The sequence below is a fragment of the Anolis carolinensis genome, chromosome 2 (assembly GCF_035594765.1).
Source record: "Anolis carolinensis isolate JA03-04 chromosome 2, rAnoCar3.1.pri, whole genome shotgun sequence".
NCBI classification, from domain to species: Eukaryota; Metazoa; Chordata; class Lepidosauria; order Squamata; family Dactyloidae; genus Anolis; species Anolis carolinensis.
Window position 1 is genome coordinate 16,837,614 of NC_085842.1, and position 11,643 is coordinate 16,849,256.

The following is an 11,643-nucleotide window of genomic DNA, read 5'->3' on the forward strand; positions in this document are numbered from 1 at the left end:
TATAGAGTCCAACTTTCTCACCAAAGCGGTTCTCTGGGAATCAGAAACGAAAGCTAAACTCTGAGACCAGATGTTAAACTCCTTAAAGATTCTCACGAGAACCAATGTTAATTGGCAACATTCTTAGCTGCTATCCTCGCACTCCTGCGCGAAGCTGAATCCAAACTTCTCTGTTGTTTACAAAACTCCCGGCGCAAGAACACGGGAGAAGTAGGCTCTGGGGTTGTTTGACATACTTCTGGGGCACAACTTTCTTGCAGGTGCAAGGTTTCCAGATCTGCCTGGGAAGGATCTGGCTGAGAGGAATCCAGTTCAGACTGGGAAGGTAAAAAACCCAAGTTTTCATCTTCATCAGGGATTACAATGTCCTGAGCAGGACTACAAGGCCCATGGTTCATCACACTATCCCCCTCCTCAGGGCCCCTCCCAAACTGGGGTCCTCTCCCCGAGGCGCGAGGTCGCGGTTTGGTGGGATAGGTCAGATGGAAGCGACGGGTTAGATCAGGAGCATGGACTGTGGAGGCGTCTTCCCAAGAGCGTTCCTCAGGGCCAAAACCCACCCAGTCAATGAGATATTGTAGGCGGCGGCGATGAAAGCGAGAATCCAAAATGTCCTCAACCTCGAACTCCTCCTCCCCATTCATCAAAACAGGAGGGGGGGCCGGTTGGTCTGTATCAGGACGCACACCATCCGCCGGAAGGAGCAGGGAACGGTGAAACACTGGGTGAATGCGCATTGAACGCGGAAGTTGGAGTTTGAAAGTCACGGGGTTTAATTGCGCCACCACTGGATAGGGGCCAATGAAGCGGGCATCTAACTTCCGGCATGGGCGGTGGGAGGGCAGAAAGCGAGTGGACAGAAAAACCCGATCTCCTACCTTGATTTCGGGGCCCGGCTGGCGGTGTTTGTCGGCGTGGCGTTTATAGTCCTCCTTGGCTTGGTCCAGTTGCTGGAGCAAAAGTTGTTGCACCGCTGTGAGTTCCTGCAGCCAATCCTCTGCTGCGGGAACCTCTGAAGTTTCAATGACAGGGGGAAAGAAACGTGGATGGAAACCGTAGTTTGCAAAGAACGGCGTTTCTTTTGTAGAAGCTTGAACTCCATTATTGTAGGCAAACTCAGACAGTGGTAACAGAGAAGCCCAATTGTCCTGTTGGTAGTTTACATAACAGCGAAGATACTGCTCCAAAGTGGCATTAGTGCGCTCCGTTTGCCCATCTGTTTGGGGATGATGAGCTGAAGATAAGCGAGAGTCTATGCCCAGTAGTTTTTGTAGTGCCTTCCAAAAACGAGAGGTGAATTGAGATCCACGGTCTGTGACTAAACTCTTGGGCAATCCATGTAGTCTGAAAACATGCTGAAGAAATAGATCCGCAGTTTCTTTGGCCGTGGGGAGGCCTTCGCAGGGAATGAAATGGGCTAACTTGGTGAATAGGTCCACCACCACTAAGATCGTGGTGAATCCACAGGAAGGTGGTAGGTCAGTGATGAAATCCGCGGAAATTATTTCCCATGGGCGAGATGGGGTAGGAAGGGGGTGTAAAAGCCCTGAGGGCTTCTCCCTTCGTATCTTGGAGCGCTGGCATACTGGGCAGGTGTTGACATATTTTTCCACATCCTTGCGGATCTTGGGCCACCAAAAATCTCTTAGGATCAAATGCATGGTTTTAAATAGTCCGAAGTGTCCTGCTGGTTTGCAGTCATGACACAGACGAAGCGCTTTTTCCCTGCCCGGTCCGGGTGGGATATAAACATGATTTCTATAGCAGAGCAGCCCATCTTTAAGCGAAAAGGGAAAATGCAGACCTTGGCGAAGTTGGTCCTGCGCCCAGGCATCTGCTTGCTGACTAGCCCTGATTTCTTGAGCACAGATGGGTCCTGGAGTAGGGGAAGTTGAACCAATGGGACTGGATTTGGTGTTCCCCACTGTGAGCGTGGCAAAGTTCTCAGGTTGTAGCAGTTGGGATTCAAAGGTCTCCTTGCGTCCTGCAGCGTATTCCGGTTTACGTGACAGGGCGTCTGCTTGCTTGGTTTGAGCTGGGGTCACATAATGGATCTGGAAGTTGAAACGTTCAAAGAATAAAGCCCAACGTTGCTGCCTCTGATTTAGTTTGCGGGCAGTTCTTAGATGTTCTAGATTACGATGATCAGTGTGGACTTCAATGGGGAATTTGGCCCCTTCTAGCCAATGTCTCCAAGTTTCAAAGGCTGCCTTTATGGCCAGTAGTTCTTTTTCCCAAATGGTATAATTCCTCTCTGGTGTGGTTAGTTGACGAGAATAAAAGGCACAGGGATGGAGGTGTTCTCCCACCGGTTGTAAGAGTACAGCCCCAATTGCCACATCAGAGGCGTCCGCTTGCACCACAAAAGGGGTTCCAGGATTTGGGTGCTGTAGAATTGGCTGGGAGGTGAATAGTTTCTTCAGTTGCTGGAACCCTTTCTCTGCTTGATCAGTCCAGCGGAAAGGCTGCTTTCCACGGATGCAGCTAGTGATGGGGTCGGACCAGCGGGCAAAATCTGGAATGAACTTGCGGTAGTAGTTCGCGAACCCCAAGAAACGCTGCACCTCTTTCTTGTTAGTTGGCGCCCGCCATTCCAATACTGCTGAAACTTTGGCTGGATCCATGGAAAGCCCTAGAGGCGAGATGCGGTAGCCAAGGAAATCTACCTCTTGTAGATCAAAAGCGCATTTTTCTAGCTTGGCATAAAGTCCATGATCCCGCAATCGTTGCAACACCATTTTGACGTGGTTCTCATGTTCTGATTGTGATCTGGAAAACACCAAAAAATCGTCCAGGTAGATTATCAAGAATCTGTCTAGATAGTCCTGAAAAATATCGTTGACAAAATGCTGGAACGTTGCGGGAGCTCCGCATAAACCGAAATTCATAACTCGGGACTCGAATAATCCGAATTTAGTCTGGAAGGCGGTCTTCCACTCGTCCCCTTCTCTGATGCGAACTAGATTATAAGCCCCCCGAAGATCCAGCTTGGTGTAGACCTTGGCTCCTCGAAGTCGGTCCAGTAGATCCGAGATTAAGGGCAGGGGATAGCTGTTCCGCTTGGTGATATTGTTCAATGCTCTGTAGTCCACCACCAAGCGTAATTCCCCTGACTTCTTCTTCACAAACATCACTGGGGAGGCGGCTGGGGATTGAGAGGGTCTGATGAACCCCTTGCGAAGGTTTGTCTCTAAGAATTCCCTGAGAGCTTCTTGCTCTGGTTCAGTCAGGGAGTAGAGATGCCCTCGCGGGATCGGGGCCCCCTCCACCAAGTCAATGGCACAGTCATAAGGTCTATGTGGGGGTAATTTTTCGGCTTCTTTCTCATTGAATACATCCCAATACTCGGAGTACTTCTTTGGCAAGGTGATGATGGGCTCGGAGTCTGTGGCATGGCATACCTTGGCTACGAGGCAATGGTTTTGGCAGTACGGTGAAGCAAACTGCAGTTCTCTGTTGGACCAGGAGATGTTAGGGTCGTGGAGTGTCAGCCATGGAATTCCCAAAATCACAGGGAAATGGGGAACCTCGGTAACAAAGAAGGAAATCTCTTCCATATGTTCCCTTATCCACATCCTGGTGGGTTCCGACCACTGGCTTACGGGCCCCGTCTTGAGGGGACGGCCGTCTATGGCTTGCACCACACGGGCATTCTTGAAATCATGATATTGTAATCCCAGAGAGTCGGCATACTCTCTATCGATGAAATTGTTGGTAGCTCCAGAGTCTATCATGGCGTGGATCATGACGGGTCCCCTTTTTGCTGACCATAATGTGACCACGAGAAGGAACAGGACCCCGGTTGGCGGCTCTTGGATGGATTTTTTGACCGGGTTGGCGAGCCTCTCTACACCCGGTCGTTGGCTTCCCCCGCCGGCTGTGTGCCAGTCGGCTCAGACGCCTTCGACTCCGTGGAGGACGCCGCCGCAAGACGGGCGGCAGGCTTCCCTTTGGCTGGGCACTCTCTGGCGAAGTGGCCCCCGTTCCCGCAGTACCAGCAGAGGTTCAAGCGTTGACGACGGGCCTTCTCGGCGGCATCTAGTCTGGGACGCACATTGCCCAACTGCATCGGCACCTCCTCGCCTCCTCTGGGGTATGGGGTTGGCGGCGGGGGTCTCCACACCGGACGTGGCTGAACACTGGCGGGAGCGGGGGGTTTTGCCCCGGCTCTACCGCCCTGGCCTCGAACCCATTGTTTCCTGTTGGCAATCATGACTTCAGCCCGTAAACATTGATCAATGAGTGCCTCGAGGGTCTGGGGAGGATCCACCTTGGAGATTTCTTCCAGCATTTCAATGTTGAGACCCTCCCGAAATTGTCCTCTGAGGGCTACATCGTTCCAGCCGGTGTTGTGGGCCAGCACGCGGAACTCGGCTATGTACTGAGACATGGGTCTGTCTCCTTGAAGGAGGCGCCGGAGTTTGTGACCGGCTGCCTCCAAATTGTCCTCGATTCCCCAGGTCTCCTTAAGGTGATCCAAGAAGCGTTGTGCTGAATTTAGGTGGGGGGAGGCTTGATCAAACAGGGCCGTCGCCCAGCTAGCCGCTGGTCCATCTAGAAGACTGTAGACCCACGCCACCTTGATGTCTTCTTGGGGAAACTCGGCATCACGGGCCTCTAGATAAGCTTGACATTGGCGGCGGAAAACATGAACCTTAGCAGCTTCTCCAGAAAACTTGGTAGGCAACGCCATGGCCGGGAGGCGAACTCCGCGCTCCCTCAACCCTTTTATTTCTCCATCCTGCGCGTTGAGTCTGTCACGGATGCGGTCCACTTCGTCCTTGCTGATGGTGTAGCTGAGCGGCTGTCCAGCCGGCGCGGCTCCGGTAGACATCCTGGCCTCGGTTAGTTGGTGCTTATGGGTGGCGGAGTCAAACTGTCACGGCCCAGGCGGCAGAGGCACCAATAACCATACACAGAGGCCAGAATCTAACTAATATCTTTATTGAAGGAATATATAAAGTTAATAAAAACAAGTGTAGAAAATAGTCCAGAATTAGACCCTTCAGGAAAGGTCAGAATTAGTCCAAAAAAGCAATGTCCAATAAGAAATATTAAGGTCCAAAGTTGTAATCCAATAACCGAAACACTCACTTTGCCAAGCAAAGTGAGGGGAGATGACAAGGTCCTTTAGTCCATAAAACTTGAGCGTGGCTAGGAAATAACTTGATACTTGAAACAAGGCTTGAACGTGGAACAAGGTAACTAAGAACAAGAACAAGGTCCGTGGAATAACTTGGTAAAATCCGTGAAACAAGGCAAGGATTAGTCCTGGGAAACAAGGCAAAGTCCGTAGGTAAACAAGGCTGGGAAGCAAGGCGAAGGCTGGATAGCAAGGCAAGGCTTGAGCTGAAGCGAGGCTTGAATCGGAGCGCGCTGTCCAAACACAACTCGCTCCGCAGGCTGACGAATTGACTCCGCGAAGTTGCTACGCGGGCAAAACACCTATATAGAGTCCAACTTTCTCACCAAAGCGGTTCTCTGGGAATCAGAAACGAAAGCTAAACTCTGAGACCAGATGTTAAACTCCTTAAAGATTCTCACGAGAACCAATGTTAATTGGCAACATTCTTAGCTGCTATCCTCGCACTCCTGCGCGAAGCTGAATCCAAACTTCTCTGTTGTTTACAAAACTCCCGGCGCAAGAACACGGGAGAAGTAGGCTCTGGGGTTGTTTGACATACTTCTGGGGCACAACTTTCTTGCAGGTGCAAGGTTTCCAGATCTGCCTGGGAAGGATCTGGCTGAGAGGAATCCAGTTCAGACTGGGAAGGTAAAAAACCCAAGTTTTCATCTTCATCAGGGATTACAATGTCCTGAGCAGGACTACAAGGCCCATGGTTCATCACAGATAGATAGATACATTCCACTTTCCTATGGACTTCTGAACAAAATTCTGAGGATGCCAGCCACAGATGCAGTGGAAACAACAAGAGAGAATGCTACTGGAACTTGGCCAGGAAGTCATGTTGCAGTAGTAATTCACCCCCTAACAACCTATAATATGTTCAGAGAAAGGCCATCAAAATGGTCAGCTCTAGTGTAAGGGACCTGTACTTACTTACTTACTTACTTACTTAGATGATCCCTCGTAGTTCGAGGATGATGGTCCTCCATCTTTGCTATCTTGGGGATGGATCCGTAGATGGCTGAAAAGACCTATTCTTGATCTGCATGTTCTCCCGCAGTGAGGACATGGGTTTCCAGGTGGAAGGCGGTCTCAGTCAGGGTTAGCTTGACGGGCCTTCCTCTTGGCACGTTTCTTCCTTAAGCCCTCCATTCGTGCCTCTTCGAATTCCACAGCACTGCTGGTCACAGCTGACCTCCAATTAGAGCGCTCAAGGGCCAGGGCTTCCCAGCTCTCAATGTCTATGCCACATTTTTTAAGGTTGGCTTTAAGCCCATCTTTCAATCTCTTTTCCTCCCCACCAACATTCCGCTTCCCGTTCTTGAGTTCGGAGTAGTAGTAAAGTAGCTGCTTTGGGAGATGGTGATCGGGCATTCGGACAACGTGGCAGTCCAGCGGAGTTGATGGCGTAGGAGCATCGCTTCAATGCTGGTGGTCTTTGCTTCCAGCACACTGGCATTTGTCCACCTGTCTTCCCAAGAGATTTGCATTATTTTTCTGAGGCAACGCTGATGGAAATGCTCCAGGAGTTGGGTGTGATGTCTGTAGACCGTCCACGTTTCGCAGGCGTAGAGCAGGGTTGGGAGGACAGTGGCTTTATAAACAAGCACCTTGGTAACTCTACGGATGTCCCGGTCATCAAACACTCTCTGCTTCATTCTGGAAAATGCTGCACTCGCAGAGCTCAGGCGGTGTTGTATTTCAGTGTCGATGTTGACTTTTGTGGAGAGGTGGCTGCCAAGGTAGCGGAAATGGTCAACATTTTCTAATGTTACACCATTAAGCTGTATTCCTGTCCCTGGGTCCTTTCAGTGCTTCTAAGAGGAGAGAAAAATAAAAGTGTTCTGGAGAGTGAAAAAGAAGCAGGCCTTTTTTATTTTGTAGTGGCCAAAACAAAAAGTGATAGTCCCTTTAAAATGACTTGTCACACCAGTCCTTTGTTCACCGTCCTTTTATATGCTAGAACAAACAATATACATCATGACTGGAAAACTACAAGGAAAACGAAAGTTTCAAAAACAGTGGCAGTGAGGTAATTCTTTTGGCTTCTCTTACCGGCTACATCATCCTTGTTAGAATCACAAACAGAATCAGGTCATGCTAAAGAAGGGGAGGGAGTTGGGAGGTTTTACATTGAGATAAGCAACTAAAGCAAGCAATGCAATGCAATGCTATGCCATGCAGATTTATTTATTTTCTCTTATTTACTTATTTTAAAGTTTCATCCCTCTCACTAGCAGCCAAACTCGATTAGATTTGTTTGTGGTTCACTTTTGCAGCTCTAAAAGCATTTGGGGGCAAAAGCCCAGGTCCACAGAAAGCATAGCCCTCATAGGATGCATCTACACTGCAGAATTAATGCAGCTTGACAGTGATAACCGTCGCCCCGGCTTTCAAATTGATTTGAAAACGCAGCAGAGAGTTCCGCAGACCGCAAAAACAAAAGGAACGGAACGGGACCGCAGCAGACTATTATTAGGAGATCTTTCATTTCACTTTCCCCTTCCCTGAACCATGTAACAAAATCCCCCAATAAAAGTAGCATTTATTTTTACAATAACACTCTCTATCTGGTTATTTTGTATCTTTTCTCTGACTCCTTCCTTTGCATGAAACCTCTCTCTCTCGCGTCCCTTTAACTCCGGCTGAGGATCTCCGCCATAGATTAACATGGCGGACGATATAAATTGGCTCATATCTCTATCAAAATTACCCCTAGAACGCTCCTCTTTTAGACCTAACCCTTTCTAAGGCTCCTGACTCGAGGACCACCAGCAGAACCGGAATCGGTCCAGTTTTCGGCACCTCAACAGCTGACTGTCAAACGGGACCAGCGGCTCCTTTCAAGCCGAGCTGCTGTTTTATCCCGGGTTTTCCTCTCCCCGCGACTCGCGGAATGGTTTTCCCTAGCCCCTTTCTGTGAATTGGGGATGGGGGGGGATCGCTCTCTCGCGGGGGAGATATAGTTCTCCAAGGACCCTCACCCTCTACAGCTGCCAAAGGGTGCTCGGACGGGTGCCCTCCACGTTTCATTCATACTTTTGTGATTTATGAAGAAGAAGAACACTCTTCCCCAGACCTACCCCTGGACTTATGAAATCCTATACTCCCAAAGACTGCAACCCACATGTGCCTCTTCCCTATGCCACCTCTACGAATTCCTCCCATCACAGTTGAACTCCTTTTCCTCATGTATTTGTGAATTTTCATATTCTATGTATTTGGACCCTCTCCTAACTCATTGTTGTATGAATTTCTAATCGTTGGGCTAACTTCATGGATTGTGAAAGTATGCTGCTAGAACTCCACTCTTATGAATCTCCATATCGGGTTCCCCAGATGTTGTGAACTTCGTCCTTATCAAATGTTTTCTATTGCTTATACCATTCATGATTCCCCTTTATGCAATGTCACCCACCTTTATGGATCCTCCTTTATCTATATATCTGCCTATATGTATTTATACTCTTTGGGATCCCTGGAAAATATGTATTCTTCCCAGCAGGGTTTATGTTCCAATTTTTTTATTTTCATTTTATCCCATATAATTGTCAGATCACGAAATCAAATGGGAAATATTATGACCCCAACATGAACTCTAGCCCTATGACCCAGACCTCCCTTCCCAAAAACAAAAGGATAATCTGCCACAGTTTAATCCAATCTCATTCCGATCGCATGGACAATATAGGGCGAGCCACCAAATTCCTAAAGGTGACTCACCCCCAGGGCAAACCTTGTCATATCCCAGGCCAGGACGCCGCAGGAAGGCACCCTGTGGGGCTGTCAATGACGGCCCATCAACAACCATCACCACTTCCCGTCTGATGCCCCAAAAGACATATCTAAAATCTGTGAACGTGACAGGACCCCGGACATCCTTGATGGGTGTCATAAATTCCTTTAGAAATTGGCTGGGCCAGGATTAATCCGATGTTTCCTGTTCAGTCACCTCATTGTTTCAATAGCTCCCGCCTCCTCCTCTCTGATTGGCCCGAGGGGGGACAAAAAACGGCTCCCCATTGGGCCAGCAGAGCAAGGCGGGAAACGAAAGCCCGCCTCGTTCCAACTCTCAGCCTATCCGCGATCAGATGGGCAGGGAAGCGGGGCAGGAAATTCAAAGGGCTGTCAGACCGAAACATTGTATAAATATGACTTTATTTGAAACATATGTTACGCTAGTAGATTGAATGATCGCTATTAGCGTCCTCTTCAGCTGAATTGCTCAATAAAACCTCCTTGGCGGATTTTCCTTCAACTTGGCGGACCTTCTTCATTCCAGGCTTCAGGTTGTATTGCGGCTTATATTCCTCTTTTGGCTTCGCCAAGGTCCGTTCCCTCAGGACCGGATCGGCTTCCTTCTAAAGGGGCCCGATCCCCCAAACGCGGTCGATAACATAATTTGGCGACCACGAAGGGACTTGCTTGGAAGTTCCAAAGATCAATTTCTAGGCTAAAATTCCAGGCGGCGACCTTGGTCCAGATATTCTGGGACAGGTTGGGGAGAGAAACGGCTGCAAGGAGGGCCCTCCGACCAACAATTTGACCTCATTTCACATCCAAATTTCTCTGGCAGTCCCTTTCTCTCTCTAGATCTGATTCAGGGTACTGAACAAAGGAGCCAGATAGGAGGAAGCAGATTTTTAGCTCCTCGAAGGAAAGGCGCCAACGTGAAACAGGGGACGCCCTGTAAAAATAAAAGGGAACCGGCCCCGTTGTTGAGACCCAGGTGGGCGGAGCCCTGGAGGTATTGCACTTCGGATCAGGGCTCGGTAACAAATTCCTGGTGAAACGCGGGAACATCTGGCGCTCGGGGGGCGTGCGAGGACAGTCTGGCTTGTAAGATTACAGGTCCAAGAATCGCGGGGTAGGGGAACGGTTGTGTTCCCGGGGCACCTGCGGATTCCACGGACGCCAGCCATCCAGTCTTGGTGAAGGGAACTCTCGGCAGGACGAGCTGACCTGGCCGGTTGGGTGAATCGTTACTCCGTTAACTGTCAGGTACTGGGCAGGGGTTGAGCCAAGAATGGGTGCTTGTTCAGCACGTCTAGGGTGTCCCACCCCAGCAGACATCCCCAGGGATTCTCCATTGGGCAAGATCCTGGCCGATTGGGGTGGGTTTGCATCGAAAAACATGGTGCAGGCCAGGTTGGTCCAACTAAGCAAGCGTAAGTGGCCCCTCGTGGCCCTTGAAGGAGGAGTCGCTTGGCCTCCACACGGCAGTGAGGATGAGAGTCTCATTTTGAAACTCCAGAGCCATTGCCATGGGGAGGGCAAGTGGACCCAACTCGCTTATGCTGCAATGTTCATGGCCTTAAGCCAGAGGGAGAGTGGAAGGGGGGAGGGGGTCCAGGTCTTCCCATGCAGGGACGTGGGCTCCAAACCTACCCTCCTCAAAAGCTCCTCTCTAGACCTACTTCCCCTCCCGCCTCCACCAGAAGAGGAACTTCTGGAGACATTTGCTTGCCCCCCACCTTACCATCCCCGACCCTCACCCCTAGCCCCACCTCCTCCCTCGCTTTATCCCCCTGTTTTGAGTCCTGTACCGACCCAGAACCCCCAAAGTGACCCTTCTAGGGAACCTCTGCTTCCCGGGATTCCCACTCTCTCAGACTCACTTTCCCAACCTCCCGCCATTTCCCCCCGTCCGCCCTCCGTTTCCCAACCTCCCATTTCCCCTCAGCCCCCCCTATCCTCTCTTCTCTCTCCTCCTCCCAACCCACCCATTCTCCAATCCTCTTCTCCCTCTCCTTCTCAATTTCCCTTCCCATTCTTTAATGGCTATCTTCCATACACGCTGCCCAGAGGATCACCTTTCCCGATCCCAGACCCTCTCGCCTCTCAGACTTTCCACCCTCTATTACTCCCCTCTGCGCCTCCTGCGGGGACCTCCCCCGTCTCTTCAGCACCCCCAGCTTCTCAAACCACCCCACCAGTCCCCCTAGCGCCCGAAAGACCCAACCTCAGCCGTTCCCCTTCTACTCCCTCGTCAGAAACTTCATCCCTCCCCCCTCGAAGGGTTTCCCAAGCGTCAGAGGATCCCTTTGAGCCCCTCATCACCAAAAATAGCCTGCGGACCCGCCCCGCCACTGTAATGGCCCCCCTACGGGAGGTGGTCGGGGCAAGGGGAGACCCGGTCCTAATTCATGTCCCTTTCAGCACCACAGACCTCATTACCTGGAAGAAGACAACTGCACCACTTTCCCAGGACCCCTCAGAAATGACCGAACTTTTTAGAACTATTTTTCTAACCCATCGCCCCTCCTGGGCAGATGTTATGACCCTCTTGGGCTCTCTCCTCACTCAAGAGGAGAAGCGCCGCCTACTGGCCGCAGCTCAGGCTGAAATCATGAAGGCAGATGTAGATGACGGTAGAGATGCTGAAATTATTTTTCCAACAAAGGAAGACCCCAGCTGGGACTACAATACCAACGCTGGTATGATGTCTCTAAAGGCCTTCCATCGTGCCATCTTGGCTGGCCTGCCGTTGGTCTACCCTCGCCCCATAAACCTTT